Source organism: Castanea sativa, chromosome 5, assembly GCF_040712315.1.
Source record: "Castanea sativa cultivar Marrone di Chiusa Pesio chromosome 5, ASM4071231v1".
Lineage (NCBI taxonomy): Eukaryota > Viridiplantae > Streptophyta > Magnoliopsida > Fagales > Fagaceae > Castanea > Castanea sativa.
In genome coordinates, this window is record NC_134017.1 from 49,976,750 (window position 1) to 49,998,760 (window position 22,011).

General features: G+C 35.6%; 1 pseudogene; it reads left to right on the forward strand.

Moving 5' to 3' along the window:
• Positions 1–960: 960 nt before the first annotated feature.
• Positions 961–22,011, forward strand: part of LOC142635352 (putative LRR receptor-like serine/threonine-protein kinase At1g07650) — a 30,586-nt pseudogene continuing 9,535 nt past the window's right edge.

Here is a 22,011-nt window from a genome sequence, read left to right on the forward strand (position 1 = left end):
AAGGAGCCTCAATTGTGATTAGTCCTTTTGAGGTATAGCGTAGATGTGGCTAGCGCTTTTCCTTGGGTCATTACATATGGTATCAGAGCTGGCCTGATAACCTCGTGTGGGCTCAGAGACACTAACCCACAAAGTGGGTCCTAATGAGGACATTAGGGATTTAAGTGGGGGAGATTGTGATGTTCCAATTTGATTGATTGTGTGATGTGTGTGGGTGTGTGATAAGTCCTACATCGGGTATTTACTGAGTAAATTTGAGCTTTATTAAAAACTACAAGGAGCCTCAATTGTGACTAGTCCTTTTGAGGTATAGCGCAGATGTGGCTAGCGCTTTTCCTTAGGTCATTACAGTAAAGCTTTCAGGTGTGATCTAAATCCATTTGAATTGTGCTGTTAACAGAGAGATCCAAGCTACTGGTTTTGAGGGGCCAATTCCTTCTAGCATTTCTATCTTGAGTAATTTAACAAAGCTGTGAGATCTGCCATTTAAGTCAACGTACAGTTCTTGAAAAAAGAGTCAACAGTTCATGAGCTGCATAATCTCTAGAATACGTTAATGTCATGTGATTTTTAAATTACTGTTTTTTTTTCTTTTTCTTTTTGGAGTTTCTCTAAAGATCACTAACATTTATTGATGGTGCAACTCTATGGAGAAGGATTAGTGACTTAGTGGGAGAGGGTTTAAAATTTCCAAACTTAAGTAGCATGAAAGGCATGAAAAGATTGTAAGTCATTCTTTTGTTGTAAATTGCTATGGATTGTAATTCTAACAAAATTTACAGCAGTTTTACTAACAAGAAGTTTATTTACATTGCAGGATGTTGAAGGGCCGTAATATCTCTAGACCAATTCCTACACATATATCAAACATGACACAATTTTTAACTTTGTAATCCTCCTGTTTTTTTTAAATAATTTATTTTATATATCCTTTTTCCTCGTAGTTTTTTTCTTCTCTAAATGGAAAATGAGTGTACTGTAGTCCCCGAATTATTGGATAGACAGCAGTCAATCATAAATGAAACCAAAATGAGAAATCCAGCAAATCATACTTCAATTTGTCTAATCAGGCATTCCTCTTTGGTAACTTCCTTCCGAAATGAACAAAAGAGTTTAGTTAAATATTTCATCTTGTACAAGACAATACATTAATTAGTTAACAATAAAATGGAAATTTCATTGGTGTTCTATTATGTCTGCTTGTATTTGATTTAGTGCTGCTTCTATGTAGATTGGTATTCAGTGCATATAAATTGTGGTGGGAAAGCAACCACAATTGTAAACATTAAGTATGAAGCAGATGTTGACCCAGCTGGTGCAGCGAAATATGTTCATGTGAGGAGAATTGGGGATTTAGTAGCTCTGAAAGATTTTGGGGTATTAACACTAGCGCAAATGACTGTATAGCAAATAATGTGTATCCAAACTCATAATGAATGAGTCTGAACTATACACAAGTGCACGTCTTTCTCCTCTTTCAATCACATACTATGCTTGCTGTTTAGCAAACGAACCTTATAAAGTGAAACTTCACTTTGCAAATATAGTAATCAGAGACAATAGATCTTTTTCCAATGCTGCAAGACGGAAATTGATATTCATGTTCATGCATTCTATCAAATTTATTTTTATCTCTATATTACTATAGAGGAGTTAAATGAATTAATTTGCTGCAGGAAAACTGGGTGCCTAAAAATTTTGATACTAAAAATTCTGCACAAGGGGTTGATAAAGAAGTTTTTGAGGAATTTGAAGCAAATGTAACGTAGAAAGTTTTGATGATTTGATTTTATTAGGTAGGGAAAGGAACAACAACTGCCCCAAAGAGAGGACTATATGGTCCCCTCATATCAGCTATCTCTATGGAACCTGGTAATTGTATTGGAGATTGAGAATCTTGTTTTAATCCAATTTCTTCCACGCTCAGATTAGATTGATGAACCATGGAATCATAGGAATTTAGTGGATGTAAACCTCCATATGTATCTGCATTTAGATAGAAGACTCAAGACGATGTTAAAGTGCATTTAGATGGAAGACAACAAAAGCTTTATCATCATCTTCATCATTTTATAACCTCCTATGCCAATTTGTCTTTGAACTATCTGTTTCTATCCTACTTTGGATTTTCTGTATGGTGCTAAATATATTTCAGAATGCAATCTTAAAATTGCTGCCCTTAGTAATCTTTATTTTCTGTAGATTTCAGTCTCCCTGATGATGGCAAGATGAAGATATCCATTGTGGTCGGGCCTGTACTGGTGGAAAGGCTGTTTGGGAGGGTGGATATCACAGGAAAATGGTAATCTGTGCAAATCTTTTGTGGAAATTAGAAAAGACAGCATTCATTATCTCCATCTGTAGTAGGAAGTTGGAACAATTTATAGAAAATAATTTTATTTTTCTTTATTTTTCCCTAGATGATCAGCATTCCAAATTACACCTTCAAAAGAAACTGCATGAATTTAGGGCTCATAGCATATGAACTTTTATTTGGGATAATGCATGATGGTTCAGGTCATTGAGTTCCAATTTTGATGATAATGAGCCCATTGAATCATGGAATATATATATATATATATATATATATATATATATATATTATCATTGCTTCTTCTTCTTTTTTAAAGTCTGCATAAAATAATTTTTTCAAATGAATAATGCATGGTTGACTTTATTTCATTGTAGTTGAGTGATGTCTAAAGATTTGCATAAACCAAGTTTCTGATATAGCAAAGATTATAAATTTTGAATGAATTCACTTTGAACTTGTGCTCAATGTCACATGAAATTTGGTTTGCTTGTTTAATATTTTTATTTTAGTTGCAAAATGATCTTGTGACAAGTGTCAGACAAAATGATCTTGTGACAGGTGTCACACTTATTTGTGCCCTTAATAACTTCAATGTTGCCAACAAGATTGGGGATGGTGGTTTTGGATCAGTTTACAAGGTATTCGATAGCTCTTTTTATATTCTAGAATGAATTATTTTTTGCATCCTTTCCTTTTATTCTCCTTACTGATCCTTGGCGTTAGGAGAGAGAGAGAGAGAGAGAGAGAGAGAGAGAGAGAGAGAGAGAGAGAGAGAGAAGATGAAATACATAGCTAAAGAATGCATTTTTTTTCTATTCTTGATGCAGGGTATTCTATTTGATGGTACTATAATTGCAATTAAGTAACTTTCATCAAAATCAAAGCAAGGAAGTCATGAATTTGTGAATGAAATAGGCATAGTATATGGTTTACAACATCCTAACCTTGTTAGATTGTATGGATGTTATATTGAAGGAAAACAATTTTTAAGACAGATGTGAATCATGTTAGGCACATATGTCAATATAGACTTGGCTAATCCTTTGACAAAATGCACTTTACTTGTAATTAGGTAGTTTTAGGATGTGTTTAATACTTCAAGGAACAAGGTTTCAAGTTCAAGTGTTAAAGCCATGCAAGTCTGTCCAAAAATCAAGTAAAGAAGTGCTGGATTTTAAAACTCGACAGCTAGCTTGACAGATAGAATCTATCTAGGTTTAAAAAGCAGCTTTATCCCATTGCTTGATAGTTGCTTGATAGATAAGCTATCTATCGAGATTTATGAAAATCAGATTTTCAATTCTGATATCACTCCAATCTGTGAGTACATGTTTAGGCTTTCTTTTCTCACAACCCTAAATATATATAAAGATTATTTTAAGGGCCGTCAAAGGTTGCACAGTTGTGCGAGTGTGAAGCAAAGTTTTGTTCATGCAAATTGTGACCGGAGACAGAATTTTCCCTAGTTCATCTTTCTCATGAAGAAGTTGTTGTGTTTGTACGCCGTTGGGTTTTGTGACCAAGGAGCTTCGTGATCTTCATTGTGTTGATGGAATGAAGAACTTTGCAGCTAATATCTTTCTCAGGTTGGTGATTAAGTCACGTACTGGGATCCGCGCATCTATTGGTTAGTCACGTACTAGGAGCCGTGCATTGAAAATGAGAGATTGTCACTACAAAACAAGTCCAATTGGGTATTGGGTTAAGGGTTCAACTGTAGGTTGGTATAAGGTACTGAGATTCATTTACTTGTAACTGCTTGTTTTGATAATAGTGGATTCTCAGGAGTGGTGACCTTAAATTCACCCGGTGGAGTTTTACCTTAGTAGTTTTCCCCATTCGTAAACAAATCACCTGTGTCAAATTTAATTTCAGCTGCTTTTAGTTATTTAGTGATTTGTTTGTGCTACCATGCATTTTGCATGTTAATTAGATTAATTAATTAACTTGGCTAAATAATCAATTAATTTATCACAATGGGTCAATATATTCTTGGCCTATCAAGTGGTATCAGAGCAGGCACACTCTGATTAGAGTAATATTTGTTGTGTGATCCATTGACCCCTGATGTCATGGATAGAGGATAGTCCCTTATTGTACTTCCTTTCTATGATGGCACTAACTATGCATACTGGAAATTATGCATGAGAACTTTCTTGCACCCTTTAGATGAGAAAGTGTGGAAAACTGTGGAGATAGGCTGGTACAAGCCGAAGGAAGCGCTAGCCAATTGGGATGATGCTAAGATCAAGGCAGCAAACTTCAACAATAGGCATTGAATGCTTTATTCAGTACGGTCACGAATGAGGAATTCAAGAAGATATCCTCTACAGAAACTGCGAAGGAAGCATGGACCATCCTTTAGACAACATATGAAGGAACCAAGGCTGTCAAGAATTCGAAACTTTAGAGGCTCATTACAAGCTTCGAAGAAATCAAAATGAAGGAGGATGAGTTATTTCATGAGTTCTATGCCAAGCTCATGGACATAGTGAACTCAGCCTTTAATCTTGGGGAAACCATTCCCAAAACCCAAGATTGTTAGAAAGGTTCTCAAATCTCTACTCGAGAGATTTCATGCCAAGATCATCGTAATTGAGGAATCAAAGGATATTGATAAAATTTATTTGGAAAAGCTGGTTGGCAATCTGCAGACCTATGAGTTGGGTTTGTCTAGGATCTAGAAACAAGAGCAAGAGCAATACTCAAAAGCCTAAACAAAAGAGGCAGCATCTCTTCCATCACTGTGGAGCAACTGGACATACTCGACCTAATTGTTATAAGTGGCTAGCAACTCAATAGAGCAACAATATGATCTCATTGGGAAACTAGAATAAGTTTCCATCCCCTCTTGCTCCTCTTGGAGATCTACTCAGAGCCCTCGTGTTCCTTTCGAACTTGAACGGTTGCAATTCTTCCCCCACTTTGCTGGTTTAAGGGTTTACTAAAAGGAAAGGTTCTTCCAAGGTGTGAAAGGAAAAAGGCTCAAAGTGATTTTGTCACCTCTCTCTCTCTCCCTCCCTCCCTCTATTTTTGCTTGCATTACTTGTGTGTTTTTGCTTTCTTGTTTTTGAGTCAGTCTAGTTTTATGCATTGATTTGTTTAACATGTTTTTGTTTGTTTGATTTTAATTTTTCTTTATTTTGTATTTCATTAAAAAAATAAAAATAAAAATAGAAAAAATAGAAAAATTAGAAAAATACAAAAAACAGTGTGTTCATGTACATTGGTACTTGTGTACCTTGAATGGCCATTGAAACAAAGTTTTCCAAACTTTGTATCTCTTGTAGTTTAGATGAGCATCTCTATGCACAACTAAGTAAGTGAGCTTTGTGGCTCATGTTTGTGATGAGTAAGATTAAGTAATCTTTTGTACTTAACACTCATATCACTCTTTTTGACGAGTAAGACTAGAAAATCCTAAGAGAAAGACATAAATAACCATCTCACCATTGTTGCTCGCCAATCATGAACTGACATATGCTTCGATATAGCAAAAGTGCAATGTCAAAAGCTAAACATAATTGGGTATTTCTTTTCTCTCTCTTATATGCCCATGCATGATATGCTTAAAAGAAAATATGCAAGGAAAATTAAAAGCAAAAAGATTCAAAATGTTTTATATATATATATATATATATATATATATATGATTGCAAGCATGTTTTCTAGGAGATGTGGGAGTTATAGGATGTGCCTCGAAGGTGATAGTCCCTATCAAGCAGTTATGATCGTGTGTGAATTAAATGGATTTGCTCATATCTCAAATCGTCATAACATGTAGACACTTATGCAATCTTGCAATGTTTTTTACACACAACACTCAATATTCTTTGCTACTTTTGATACATGTGCAGGTACAATGTGATTTGGCCATCACAAGGAATATATGTGTTAATGTATGCCCACTAAACTTCCTTGACTTGTTTTTTAAATATAAAATTAGTTAGACTTATTTAGTGTGTGTGTGTGTTTTGGATCTAAATGCATGACATTTTTCTTCTTGTGAGATGTTTTTGAGAGCTTAAAATGTTGTTTAGATCTTTGGTTGAGTAGTATGTTTGATTGCATTCATTTCTGTGTTTTTTTCTTCTTTGAAAAACTATTTTAAAGCAATCTCAATAGCTTCTCAATACCTCGACAGCTAGGCTATCTATCAAGCCTCTTAATCTTCCTTTCTCGACAGTTGCTATTGCAATTTCGATCCATCGAAGTTTTTAAGACTTTGTCTCGATAGCTGCTCGAGCATCTATTGAGAAAGTTTTCGTCTCCTCAATAGATGCTCAATAGCTTCTCGATCCATTGAGGTCACTTTATTGTGGACAACTCTCGATAGCTTTTCGCCAGATTCTTTTGACCATTTTAATTCTCGATAGCTCTCGACACCTCTCAATCCATCGAGAAACTAGGATTTCTATATATAGGGTCAGCGCAATTTCCATTTCATTTTTCTCGATATCTCTCAATCCTTATTAACTTCTCACCTTCCCAAACACTTCTCTCTCACTCCAAACCTCATTCCCAGGAGCTTTTTGGCCTAGATCAAGCTTTCCTTCTCTAATAAGGGTCTTTAATCCTTCATTCTTCATGCATTTCATGCATTAGACCTAGGTCTTTGGGTTTTTGAAAATTTTTTGGGGTTTTTCAAAATTGATGAGGTTTTTGCAAAATTTTGGGGTGGGTTTTGTGTAAATGATCCTAAATGTTCATGCATTGCATCACATATGCATTTTTAACAATATTCATGCATTTTAGATGTGTGGTTACTATGTGAAAATTTTGTGTGCTGGTAGGATTAGATTGGGCTAAGCCCATGATGTCTTTAATGTTGCATGTCACATGTTCATGCATTTTTCATGCATACGTACCTTCATTTCTTTATATTTTGATATTGAACTATTTGGTAATTTTTTGTTTGTCCCTCCCTCTTTCTCTTTCTTTCGTTAGCTACTCTTTGGCACCTAAACGAAAATCTGTTCCGTCTCGGAACCCTCTTCATTCCGGGACATCTTCATTTGATTTACTCCTTCTCATCTTCAGTTCCGTGATGAGAAAGCCGTAAGGACTTCTCAGAGAACTTTTCTCGACGAGGCATTCATTCAAAACACTAAGTCATCTTATTGGATTTCTTCGATACTAACCTTCCCACTATCATCCATAGTAGGGGTTGGGAGTCATTGTGTGGCGTCTTGGTCACTTTCCATTCTGTGATCATACAAGAGTTTTACTCCAACATGCACAGATTTGATTATTTAGTACCTCTTTTTGTCACTCGCGTTCGAGTTACGCGCATAGTGGTCACTTCGGATATTGTATCCAAGGTGCTCCACGTCCCGAGGGTAGCGCATTCGGACTACCCCAGCTGTGATCATCAAAACACCCATTGCTCGGCCTTTGCTAAAGGTTCGAGATTCCTTAACATGGTGATGACATTCATTCTCCATCCATTGTCTCACTATAACATGCAATAAGTGTGGCAGCCTAAACAAATTACCAAATAACTAAAAATGCATTGAAAATTAAATGACACAGTGATTTGTTTATGAATGGGAAAAACTTACACGACAAAAACCTCACCTGGTGATTTTAAGGTCACCACTCCCGAGAATCCATTATTATCAAAATAAACGGTTACAAGTAAAGAAATCCTAGTATCTTATACCAATCTAGAGTTGAAACCTTACCTCAATACCCAATTGGACTTGTTCTGTAGTGACAATCTCTCATTGTATTGCATGGCTCCCAGTACGTGACTAACTAATAGATGCGCAGATCCCAGTACGCAACTTAATCACCTATTTGAGAAGGATGTTGACTACAAAGTTCTTTTGTTCTTCAACTAATGAAGATCACGAAGTTACTTGGTCACAAAACCCTACGATGTACAAACACAGCAGCTTCTTCAAGAACTAGGGCAAAGTAGGTTTTTTTTTTGTCACACTTGAGGAATTATGATCTTGTGCAATTGTGCTCTTAGTTGTGCAACCTGATACGACCCTTAAAATAGTCTTTATATATGTTTAAGGTTCTGAGAAAAGAAAGCCCAAACACGTACTCACAGATTGGATGAAAAACAGTCCTGAAAAACTGAATTTCGTAAACCTCGATAGATAGCCATCTATCAAGTTAGCTGTCGAGCCACGGGTTTCAGCAGCTTTTAAACCTCGATAGATACTAGTTGTCAAGCTTTAAAATTCAGTAATTTCTCACTTAATTCTTGGATAGACTGGCATGGCTTTAACACTTGAACTCGAAACCTTGTTTCTTGAAGTATTAAATACATCCTAGATCTATCCAAATACAAGTAAAGTGCATTTTGTCAAAGGATTAGCCAATACATAAAATGTTGACATATGTTCCTAGCATCCAATCACATATGTCCTAACAATCTCCCCTTTTCGCAATCCATGACAAAACCACAACAAACAAATGAACATATGAGAGAAGTTATAAATCACTCAACTCATACTCACTTGTTAAGTACAATAAAATTTATCCTAACACAAACTCTTGAAAAACTTTGCAGGAAGAGAGTTCATGGCAAGGAAGACATTGACAACCTATATTTCTGAAACACTTAAACAAAACTCATCAAGGCATCTTTGTGTGAAACAGAAATAAAAGATTGCATAAAATAAATAAGAAACATGTGTATAAAGAGAGAAAAGAAACAACACATGTAGAGATAGGTGAAACAACTGTAATAACAACCTCAAATGTATATAAATCGATAAGTACAAGGTTTGCTATCACAATATGATCACAAGATCTAAGGTACATGAACAATGTATCTAAAATAGAAAGAAAAGAAAAAAAGATACATAAAAAACCTCACTACATCCCTCAAAATATGAACACTCAATAACACTCCCCCTATGAGTATGACTACTCTCGTCTCAAAACTACTCCCCCTTTTTGTCACGGGTGACAAAGGGATAAGTACATCAAGTAGACATCTCATCATCACTAAGTGAGCCAGCATCATTATCATCCTCACCAACATCATCACTGCCGGAGTCATCGTCACTCTCATCCTCAAACGCCGGTGGAGATGGAGAGGAAGCAACGGTGAAACCACCCATCACAGCTTGTCGTCATGCAATACGACCTATATGGGTGTTTACCCGACACAACCCATCACTAAGTGTTTCAAGGCGAGCATCCATGCGCACAAGCTATGCCATGATGGCCTCAAGAGTCACTCCACCTGCTGAAGACGAAGAAGCGGAGGTGGATGGAGTGGTAGAAGCTGGAGGAGCAGCCGTCTCGGTCTGAGTCTGCCTCGAGCGAAGCTATGCAAAACTCCACTTAATGGTAGCGGCATCAATGACACACATGAAAGTGAAGTGGGGAGACGCAGGATAGGAGACAGAAAAATGGCGAAGGAGCCATGTGATAGCTGAAGGGAAGATGAGCTTATCACGGGTCGCCGTATCCCTATAAACATCTATAAGGGAGAGTATGAAGTGAAAGGAGAAATCTATGGTAAGATCCTTAATGAGGGAGAGCAAAAAGTGAGCACGAGGCTCTGTGATATTGTTATAGTGAGAGAGAGGATGGAGAACAAAAGTCATAACCATGTTAAGAAATCTCGGACCTTTAGTAAAGGCCGAGCAACAGGTGAACTGACGATCACCCCAAAAAGAAGGTGTCTCACAGAAATGAGACGAGAGTTCATCTTTGGACACTATCCTCAGACGCTCACAACCAGGATAGGCAGGATGCGCTACCCTAGGAATGTATAGTACCTTGAATACAATACCCGGAGTAACTACCATGCATATACCCCGAACGCGAGTAACAAACTGGGGTATAGAAGTGTCAAATCCATGCATGTTGGAGTAGAACTCTTGAATGATCTCGGATGGACACGTGATCAGAATGCAATAAAGTGACTCCCAACCCCTACTATGAATAAAAGTGGGTAGATCAGTGTCAAAAAAGTTAGACAGAATGACTTAGCATTCCGAATGAATGCTTCGTCTAGAAAATTTCTCAAAGAAGTCTGATTTGGCCTTTTCATCACGGAACCGGGCGTGAAATGGAGTGGGGTCAGAAGAAGTGGATGCCTCGAAACGAAGAAGGTTCCGGGACGGGGTAGACTTACGTTTCGATGTCATGACGCAACTAACGTAAACAAAAGAGAGAGAGGGAGAAAGAGAAACACGCAGAAAAGCCCCAAATACAATCAATATATAAGAATATAGAGAATGTAAGGTATGTATGCATGAAAATGCATGAACATGTGAAATGCAATAGTAAAAACATCATGGGCTCAGCCCAATCCAAACCTACCAGCACACAATCAGTTCCACAATGTAAACACACATCTAGAATACATGAGGTAGTGTTATAATGTACATGTGATGCAATGCATGATGTTTTAAGATCAAACATACAAAATTCATCCCAAATTTTTTCATAAACTCATCAATTTTGAAAAACCCCCAAAATTTTTTCAAAACTCAAAACTTAGGTCAGAAAAGAGTGAAATGCATGATTAATGAGTGAGAAAGAATCATACCAGATGAAGAACACTTGATTTAGGCTGAAGATCAAGTGAGGAATGTGAGGGGTTTAAGTTTGAAGAGGTTTGGAGTGAGAAAAGAGAGAAACTATTGAGAGAGATCGAGGAAATGAGTGCAGAAATCGTGATGGCTCCTTATATAGAATCTTCATAAAGCTCGATCAATCGAGAGTTATTGAACTTTAAAGAGGCACTTTTTAGCTGTCGAACTAGTTATTGAGGATCAAACGAGAGGTTTCTCAACAAAGAAGCTTGATGGATCGAGGTAGCTATCGAGAAGCTATCGAGGAGACAAAAAGTTTCTCGATTGATCGAGATAGCTATTGAGAGCTATCGAGATTGCAATAAAGAAAAGTTGAAGGGTCTTGATAGATAGCCTAGCTATCGAGAGCTATCGAGGAACTATCGAGATTGCTTAAAACAGTTTTCAAGGAAGAGAAAAACATAGATATAAATGCAATCAAATATGCTACTTAAACAAAGATCCAAAAAATATTTTAAGCTCTCAAAAACATCTCTCAATGAAGAAAAATGTCGGGCATTGTGGTCTTAAACACACACACACACACACACACCAAACAAGTCTAACCAATTTTATATTTCAAAAACAAGTTAAGACAGTTTAGTGAGCATACATTAGCGCATGTAAACCTTATGATGGCCAAATCACATTGTATCTGCACATGTATCAAACGTAGCAAAGAATATTGTGTGTTGTATGTGATAAACATCGCAAGATTGCATAAGTATGATGATTTGAGATATGAGAAAATCACTTTAACTCACACACAATCATAACTGTTTGATGGGGACTATCACCTTTGAAGTACATCCTATAACTCCCACATCTCCTAGAATACACGCTTACAATCATATATAAAGCATTTTGATCTTTTTGCTTTTATTTTTCTTTGCATATTTTCTTTTATTAAGCATATCATACATGGGCATACAAGAAAGAGAAAAGAAATTCTCAATTATGTTAAGCTTTTTGACATTGCACTTTTTCTATGACGAAGTATACAGATGTCATTTCATGATTGGTGAGCAACAGTGATGAGATGGTTATTTATGTCTTTCTCTTAGGATTTTCTATTCCTTCCCATCAAAATGAGTGATACGAGTGTTAAGTAGAAGAGATAACTTAATCTTACTTATCACAAACACGAGCCACAAAGCTCACTTGCTTAGTTGTGCATAAAGATGCTCATCTAAGCTACAAAGTTTAGAAAACTTTGTTTCATTGGCCATTCAAGGTACACAAGTACCAATATACACAAACGCACACTGTTTCTATATTTTTCTGATTTTTCAATTTTTTTTATTATTTTTATGAAAGAAAAGAAATAAAAAAAAAATTGAAAAACAACCAAACAAAAAGATGTGAAATAAAGAAATGCATAAAAACTAGATTGTCTCAAAACAATAAAACAAAACACACAAGTAATGCAACCATAACAAAAAGAGGGAGAGAGAGAAAAGTGACTAAATCACTTAGAGTCTTTTTCCTTCCATACCTTGAAATAACATTTCCTTTGAGCAAATGCTTAAACCTATGGTGAAGGGGAAGAATTAAAACCGTTCAAGTTCGAAAGGAACATGAGGGCTTTGAGGAGATCTCCAAGAGGAGCAAGAAAGAATGAAAGTTGATTTTGGTTTCTCGACGAAATCATGCTGTTGCTCTATTGAGTGGCTAACCACTTATAGCAATTGGGTTGAGTATGTCTAGCTGCACCACAGTGATGATAGAGATACTACTTCTTCTCTTTAGACTTTTGAGCATTACTCTTTTTAGCCTTAGGGTTTTTGGTTTCTTTCTTAGCAAGCTTAGGGGGTGCTTTTAAGATAGATTTACTCTTGTCTATGTTCTCACTAGCTATCACAGTTTTAGCATCATTATTCTCAAAATCAATATTGTTAGTAGGAGAAACAAAAACAATAGTAGTAGAAGAAGCAATATTAGGAGAAAAAAAAAAATCATACCTTAAACCGGAACGGTTAGAGGTAGATTTTTGCATACTGAGCATCTCATCGAGTTTTTCACTTAAGGTCCTCTCCAACTGAGCTCTCACTTGGAACAGTTTCGCCTCAAGCTTCTTGGTTCTCTCAGCCAAAAATTGTACTCAAATCTCAGTGCTCCAATAGTCTGATTTGCTTCATCAAACTTTGTAGAGAGTTGTTCTCGATCAAGCTCCACATCTTCTACAATCCTTTTAGTAGAATTGACAGTGGTGGTAAAGGCATTCAGGATTCTGTCATCCTCCTTTTTGGAATCATCCTCAGGTTCAGTATCACTCAAGTTTGCAGCAAGTGCCTTACTTTTCCCAAAGATAGGTAGGGCACTCTTGTTTCATGTGACCGAAACCTTGATACTCGAAATGTAACACCCCGACCCAACTTTATAGTTAAACTATGTGTTTAAGTGGTTAATTATTATTTTAAGCCACTTTCTGTCTATAATTAATAAAAGAGTATTTAATAAATATATTATTTTATAATGCCTTTGAATAAGAAATGTAAAGAGTATAAATAATTGAAATGGCTATTTGTATTTTATATATATATATATATATATATATATATATATATATATACACTATGTATAAGTATGTACAAAACTATGTTGAGTGGTTAAATGACTATATTTAAGTGTTTTTTAACATGTCTAATGAGTGTATAAAAATCCCCATATGATAATAAGACTATTTGCAATCATTTTATAATTTTACAAGAAAATGTTTCAGAGCTGTCACTGTGACAGATTCTGTGTTTATGCATGGTAAATTATGTAATAAATCATATACAGTGAATTAGGGTGCTAGGAGTAGTTTTGATGAATGCTAAGACACATATGGTTTTTATGGAAGTGGTCTCACAGCCATTGGGTCAATATAAAAATAATGGTTTAATTTCTAAGTTGCATGAAATTTTGTCAGGACAGATTTGAGCATGTTGTCTTGTATGACTTTTAGTAAATTATGTTTTTATTCTTTGACTTCAAAATTGATATGATATTTACTAGACATCCAGAGGAGTTTCTCTGTAAAATTTCATGAAGTTTGGATGTGAATTGATAGCCCATTTTTTATTTTATAAGTGAAGTATATGCTGCTGGAATAAAATAATGAACAGTAAGGGACATGCCTAACGTTGAGGATTTAATTCTAAAGTTTGGGTGGATGATTTGAGTTATAATTTATTATGCTCATCATTTAGTATGTCTAGGCCATAGATAAATTTTTTATAACTTGGTTCAAGGTTTAGTACTCAAAGGAGGGGTTCTAAACCTTCCGATTGTTCATGTGAGTGTATATGGTTACATGACCATGTTTAAAGGATTTTATGTTTATACATGCTTTATTGCCCTAATCTTAAAGAACCTTTTGAAATGAAGTTGGCTCTTCTAGACATATGATATTAATGTGAGAATTTTGGTTTCTCTATAATTTGGTACATCATGTTGTTTGATGAATGTATTTTGTGTTTGTGGGAACCTCGTTGAGGTGAGATTATGATTTCCTTGATTTTAAGATATAGGTTTTGAGATGAATGCGTAAGTTTATGATAAGCAGTAAATTGATAGTAATAAGCTTTGATATTTGGTTTAGGTGTTACCAGTACCCAAGTTTAAGCTCATTCGACTGTAGGCTTTCGATTCCTCTGCTTTCAGGTAAGGGATAAGTTATATGAGCATTTGGTAAGTCATGAGGTTATTTTAAAGTATATGATGCATTAAAAAGTTTTTGATTAGAGATATGGCATATAATCATGTTTCAGACAAAGATGTGTACGTGAACTTTCGAAACCTTATGTATATGATTTAAGCATATTGATGTTGTTACTAATTCCACGAACATGATGTTTAAAGAAAACAATGGAAATACTTTTATTATGAAATTTTATCCAAACTATGAATTTCAGTATGATGTATAAGTAAGAAATGTTTTCGGGTTATGTTCTCTAATGATCTGAACTCTGCCAGTAGGGTTTAATTACTGGCTTTCTATGGAAAATGTTATCTGATTGGCCATTAAAATTGGGACTGGCTTTGTTGTACCCGTCCTTGTTGGTTAGGGCCAACTTGTGGAGGAAGTTAACCTACCCTTATGGTTGAAAGATATATATTATGATGTGATCCCGGAAATACCTAGCATTGTGGGGAATGTTGGATGCCTAGCACAATGGTGCTAGAAGCCTCCCAAATAAGTACAGATTTATCAGATATGGACTAACCAATATGGTATGAACAACTATATTATTTTAATGATCATGAGAGAATGATTTTGTTTAAATGCATTATGAAAAGTTAAAAGCTCTCATAAAAAGAAGTTTTTGATGAAAAGAAAAGTTGTTCTTTAAAGATAAAATTTTTTGAAGTTTTGTTGTGCTTTAAAGATAAAGAATCTGATAAAAAGGTTATAGCGTTCTATAAAGATAAAGCTTCTGATGAAAGTACAAGTTTACATTAAAAAAATTATCAGATATTTGCTCTTTATGAAACATTAAGTTTTATGACTCTGAAAGTTATAATATTTTATGAGAAGAAGTTTATAAAGAAAAGTCTTCTTATTTGTTAAAATGTTTCTAGTTTAAGACAAAGTTACCAATTATCTGATTTAAGTTAAAATAATTATTTTGTAACAAGAATATATATATATATATATATATATATATATATATATATATGTATGTATGTATGTATGTATGTATGTATATGATTTTTAACAATCAATATTATAGTTGGTGACTTCATAAGAAATGAAAGAAATTCAATCTGAAAGGTTTTGGTAATATTATTCTGATAAGAAAAAGGAGAACAATTATTTTTCTATGAAGAGCGTATAAGTTATTATTATAAATAGTATAAAATACTATGCATGAAAATAAGTTCTCCTATCTGAACATTTATAAAATGAAATGATTTGATTTACATGCATTTTTATTAAATTCTTATGTATCTTACCCTTACTGAGCTGTATAGCTCACCCCTTCCACCCTTTTAGTCAACAAGTTTTATTTTGGAGCAGAGGGAGCCTTAGTCGAGTTTTGGAAGGAGCTGGTTTTAGTTTTAGGAGTATAGATCCCAAACTAGCAATTTGATATTTAGTTTTACAGTATTGTATATTTTAGGATCTAATGAAAGTTGTGTACCTTAAAGAATTAAGAGATGTATCATGTGAAATTTGTAATTTAATTAACTGATGGATTATGTTATTCTTTGAGTATAGTGTACATGCTCTAAATGTGAAGTGAAAGGTTATATCACTTAAGTAAAGAAACAAGAATAAAAAGAAAGAGGAAAACTTTTGCAAAAGTTAAGTTGGTTCTTGTTAATACCAAGTTTAGGCTTGATATTAACATGCCAGTCATGGTCACAAATCCAGGTATTGGGTTTGGGTCGTGACACGAAACACTTAGGTCTTGAGGCAACAGTGTACTAACCGCCATCCCTAGCATCCTTTTTCCCTTTGTCTTGGCTCTTAAACTAAGAAGAGCTTGATTGCCTACGGTCCTTGTCAAAGCCCTTTGCATTGGCATTTTTCATGAACTTCTTGAATTGCTGGGTAAAATGCTATTGACAACTCATTTGTAATCCCTAAAATGTTTTTCATTAAGTGTAGAGTAAAGACAAATTCAAAAGAACCCAACTCATAGGTTTGCAGATTTCCAACTAGCTCTGTCAATGGAATCTTATCAATATCCTTTGACTCCTCAATCATAGTGATCTTAGCTATCGGGAAGAGATCTAAACACCTTTCTCATAATCTTGGGTTCGGGAATGGGTTCCCTAAGATTAAAGGCTGAGTTCACTATGTCCTTGACCTGACATAAAACTCATCAAATGACTCATCCTCCTCCATCTTGATTTCTTCGAAGCTAGTAGTGAGCCTTTGAAGTTTTGAATCCTTGACAGCCTTGGTTCCTCAATAGGTTGTTTGGAGAATGGTCTACGCCTCCTTTGCAATTTCAGTGGAGGAGATCTTCTTGAACTCCTCCTTTGTGACCGCACTGAATAAAGTATTCAATGCTCTGCTATTGAAATTAGCCGCCTTGATCTTTGTATCATCCTATTTAGCATGCACTTCCTTTGGCTTGGTCCAGCCTATCTCCACAGCTTGCCACACCTTCTCATCTAAGGACTGCAAGAAAGCTCTCATGCGTATTTTCCAGTATACATAGTTAGTTCCATCAAATAAAGGAGGTACAATGAGTGACTATCCTCTATCCATGACAAACAGGGGTCAATGGATCTCACAGTAAAGATTAAACCTTAATCAGAGTGTGCCTGCTCTGATACCACTTCAAAGGCCAAGAATGTATTTACCCCTTGTGATGAATTAACCAAGTAATTAGCCAAGTGAATTAATTAGGTTCAATTACATGAAATAAGCATTGCAGCACAAATAAATCACCAAATAACTAAAAATGCAGCAGAAATTAAATGATATAAGGATTTGTTTACAAATGGGGAAAATCTACACGACAAAAACCCCACCAGGTGATTTTAAGGTCACCACTCCCAAGAATTCACTATTATAAAAACAAGCGGTTATAAGTAAAGGAATTCTAGTACCTTATACCAACCAACAGTTGAACCCTTACCCCAATACCCAATTGGACTTGTTCTATAGTGACAATCTCTCCTTGTATTGCGCAGCTCCTAGTAAATGACTAACGAATAGATGCGCGGATCCTAGTACATGACTTGATCACCAACTTGAGAAGGATGTTGGCTGCAAAGTTCTTCTGTTCTTCAACCAATGAAGATCACGAAGTTACTTGGTCACAAAACCCTACGGTGTACAAACACAGCAGCTTCTTCAAGAACTAGGGCAAACTAGGTTTTTTTTTGTCACACTTGAGGAATTATGCTCTTGTGCAATTATGCTCTTGGATGTGCAACTTGATACAGCCTTTAAAATAATCCTTATATATGTTTAGGAATGTGAGAAAAGAAAGCCCAAACACATACTCATGGATTGGATGAAAAATAGTCCTGAAAAACTGAATTTCGTAAACCTCGATAGATAGCCATCTATCGAGCTAGTTGTCGAGCTACGGGCTTCAGCAGCTTTTAAATCTCGATAGATACTAGCTGTCGAGCTTTAAAATCTAGTACTTTCTCACTTGATTCTTGGACAGACTTGCATAGCTTTAACACTTGAACTTGAAACCTTGTTTCTTGAAGTATTAAACACATCCTAGATCTATCCAAATACAAGTAAAGTGCGTTTTGTCAAAGGATTAACCAATACATAAAATGTTGACATATGTTCCTAACATACAATCACATATGCACTAACAAACTCTATCACAGAGTCTTATGCTTGATTTTTGTTATCCCTCTTAGAGGACATTTCTATTGACTTCCCTTCTCACTTCATCCTATCCCTCATAGATGTCTATAAGGATAAGGTGACCTGTGATAAGCTCATTTTTCCTTTGGCTATCACACGGATCATTCACCATTTTTCTATCTCATATCTCGAGTCTAATCACTTCTTCGTCATGGGTGCCATTGACGCTGCTACTGTTAGGTGAAGTGATGCCCAGCTTCGCTCGAGGCAGACACAGACCGAGACTGCGGCTCCTCCGGCTTCTTCAGCTCCATTCACATCTGGTCCTTCTTCTTCTGCTGGTGGAGTGACTTTCGAGGCCATCATGGCACAGCTTGTGTGCATGGATGCTTGCCTTAACACTCTCAGTGATGAGTTATATCAGGTGAACACCTGTGTTGGTCGTTTTGCATGACAACAAGCTGTCATGGGTGGTTTCACTACATCTTCTTCCCCATCTCCACAGGCTTCAGAGGATGAGAGTGATGATGGTTCCGGTAGTAATGATGCTAATGAGGATGCTGGTACTACTTGCCCTTTGTTATTCATGACAAAAAGGGAGAGTAGTTTTGGATATGAGAGTAGTCATATATTTAGGGGGAAAGCTAGCATAGGACATTTTTCATAGGGGAAGTGTTTATACTTTGAGGGATGTAGTGAGGACTTTTTGTATCTTTTCTTTTCTTTACTTTTTAGATACATTGTTCGTACTTTGTGATAGCAAACCTTGTACTTATTGTTGATATATATATATATATTGAGGTTGTTGTTACTTTCTTTCACCTATCTCTTCATGCGTTGTTACTTTTTTCTCTTTATGCACATGTTTCTTATTACTTGTATGTAATCTTTTAATTCTGTTTCACACTAAGATTCCGCAATGAGTTTTGTTTAAAATGTTTCAGAAATACAAGTTGTCAAAGTCTTCCTTGCCATGAACTCTCTTCTTGCAAAGTTTTCAAGAGTTTGTGTTATGATAGATTTTAATGTATTCAACAAGTAAGTATGAGTTGAGTAATTTATAACTTCTCTCATATGTTTATTTTTTTGTTGTGGTTTTGTCATGGATTGCTAAAGGGAGAGATTGTTAGGACATATGTGAATCATGTTAGGCACATATGTCTATATAATTGGCTAATCCTTTGACAAAATGCACTTTACTTGTAATTGGGTAGTTCTAGAATGTGTTTAATACTTCAAGGAATAAGATTTCAAGTTCAATTGTTAAAGCCATGCAGTTATGTTCAAGAATCAAGTAAAGAAGTACTGGATTTTAAAAGTAGACAGCTATTTCGATAGATAGAATCTATCGAGGTTAAAAGGTAGTTTTAGCCCGTTGCTTGACAGCTGCTCGATAGATAAGCTATCATCGAGATTTACGAAAATCAAATTTTCATTTTTGATTTCACTCCAATTTGCGAGTACAAGTTTAGGCTTTCTTTTCTCACAACCCTAAACATATATAAGGATTATTTTAAGGATCGTCAAAGGTTGCACAGTTGCGCGAGTGTGAAGCAAGGTTTTTTCATGCAAATTGTGACCGAACACGAAATTCGCCCTAGTTCATGTTTCTCTTAAAGAAGTTGCTGCATTTGTACATCGTTGGGTTTTGTGACCAGGGAGCTTCGTGATCTTCATTGTCTTGATGAACTGAAGAAATTTGCAGCCAACATCTTTCTCAAGTTGGTGATTAAGTCGTGTACTGAGATTCGCACATCTATTGGTTAGTCACATACTGAGAGCTGTGCATTGAAAATGAGATATTGTCACTACAGAACAAGTCCAATTGGGTATTGGGATAAGGGTTCAACTATAGGTTGGTATAAGGTACTGGGATTCCTTTACTTATAACTGCTTGTTTTGATAATAGTGGATTCTTGGGAGTGGTGACCTTAAATTCACCTGTTGGGGTTTTGACTCAGTGATTTTTCCCATTTGTAAACAAATCACCCGTGTCAAATTTAATTTCCGCTGCATTTAGTTATTTGGTGATTTTTTTGTGCTACTACGTGTTTTGCATGTTAATTTGATTAATCAATTAACTTGGCTAATTAATTAATTAATTTATCACAACGGGTCAATATATTCTTAGCCTAGCACTTTTTATATTCTAGAATGATTTTTTTTCCATCCTTTCTTTTTATTCTCCTTATTGATCCTTGGCGTTAGGAGAGAGAGAGAGAGAGAGAGAGAGAGAGAGAGAGAGAAGATGAAATACATAGCTAAAGATTGCATTTTTTTTTCTATTCTTGATGTAGGGTATTATATTTAATGGTACTGTAATTGCAATTAAGCAACTTTCATCAAAATCAAAGCAAGGAAGCCATGAATTTGTGAATGAAATAGGTATAATATCTGGTTTGCAACATCCTAACCTTGTTAGATTGTATAAATGTTATATTGAAGGAAAACAACTATTCAGGGATGGAACTAAAATTTACTTTTGGCTCTAAAAATTTCCTATATTAGCATAAAAAATTTACTTTTGGCTCTAAAATTAATATATACTCGGCACCCCTCTCCCAAAAAATTTACAAGCTGACCCATGAAATCAAAAATGAAAAAAACTTATCAAATCATCCCTTGTTTGGTTCTCCCAAGAATATCAAGAAAAATATTTAGCTAAACATTTGGACAATTTACAAACCCGGACAACAAGGAAAATCTAAAAAAAAATTCACATATTCAAATAATAAAAAGAATCTTTGTACAAGGTCTAAGTAAAAAAAAAAAAAAAATTATAACAAATCAATTATAAATTCTTAAAAAAGAAAATCACTAAAACTCAATAATCTTTACCTAATTTCTACCTTTCATTTGAGAGCTTTTTGTCCCTCTCAAATGACTCCGCCCCATAGTCACAGAGACAACTCCTATGTTGCTAATTAGTCCATCACACATCAATTAATGGCACCAACAATTTGGATTAGTTGGTGTCTTTAACTCAACCCATGAAAAAAAATTATTTTTTTAAAGAGCTGCTGCTCTTGAACACAACCAATGGAAAATTTTAGTTTTTAAATGATAGAATTTTATTAATTTTTAATGTTTATTAACTTTAGGACACACTTGGCAATTTTTAAAGGAAAAGATCTGATAAGGGTATTTTTGGCATGACACAACAAGGAAGCTGACGCCCCTCAAGACCTGACTTGTTCGTATTAGCAGACGGGGCAAAGGCAACATCTTGTGAACATGACAGATGGCCCTACGATGTTTGACAAACATCTCTATGAAGCTGATGGGAGGTCTTGGACAAGGGTAGTGACCGACGGGATGAGGAGGTCAACGAGTCCAGCGTGGCTTCGCGTGATCCCCGTGAATGGACTATACATGGAAATAGCTTGTGTCCCACGATGAATCCCAATCAAAGGAAACCCTTCAAGGAAAGAATCCTGTAAAATACGTGTATTAAATAAGGATCTTCCCTACAAGGAAAGACCCTCTCCGCCAAGAAACAAATGTTAGCTCTACACTATTATAAAAACCTCAAAACCCTCACAAACCAAGGTATGCATAATTTATCCCAGCTCTGACACTCTAGAGTTGTAAAAATTCTCTAACTTAACCTTTGGAGGGTATTTTTCCGGTACCACACTAGTACTCTCTGCAAGGTCTTCTTCTTCTTTATTTCGTAAATTTTGCCGAGAGCACATGAGGACAGTGTGACTTACTAACGATTCTTTGTTGGCATCATCGGTTGGCGCCATCTATGGGAAACGCGTAGCAACAACTTTGTTGTAGTAGAAGTTGTACTGCCACTTCCCGGACAAAGAGTTGTATGGTACTCACTCGCTCGATGGCTACCACCAACAACCAAGAAGAAAAACCAC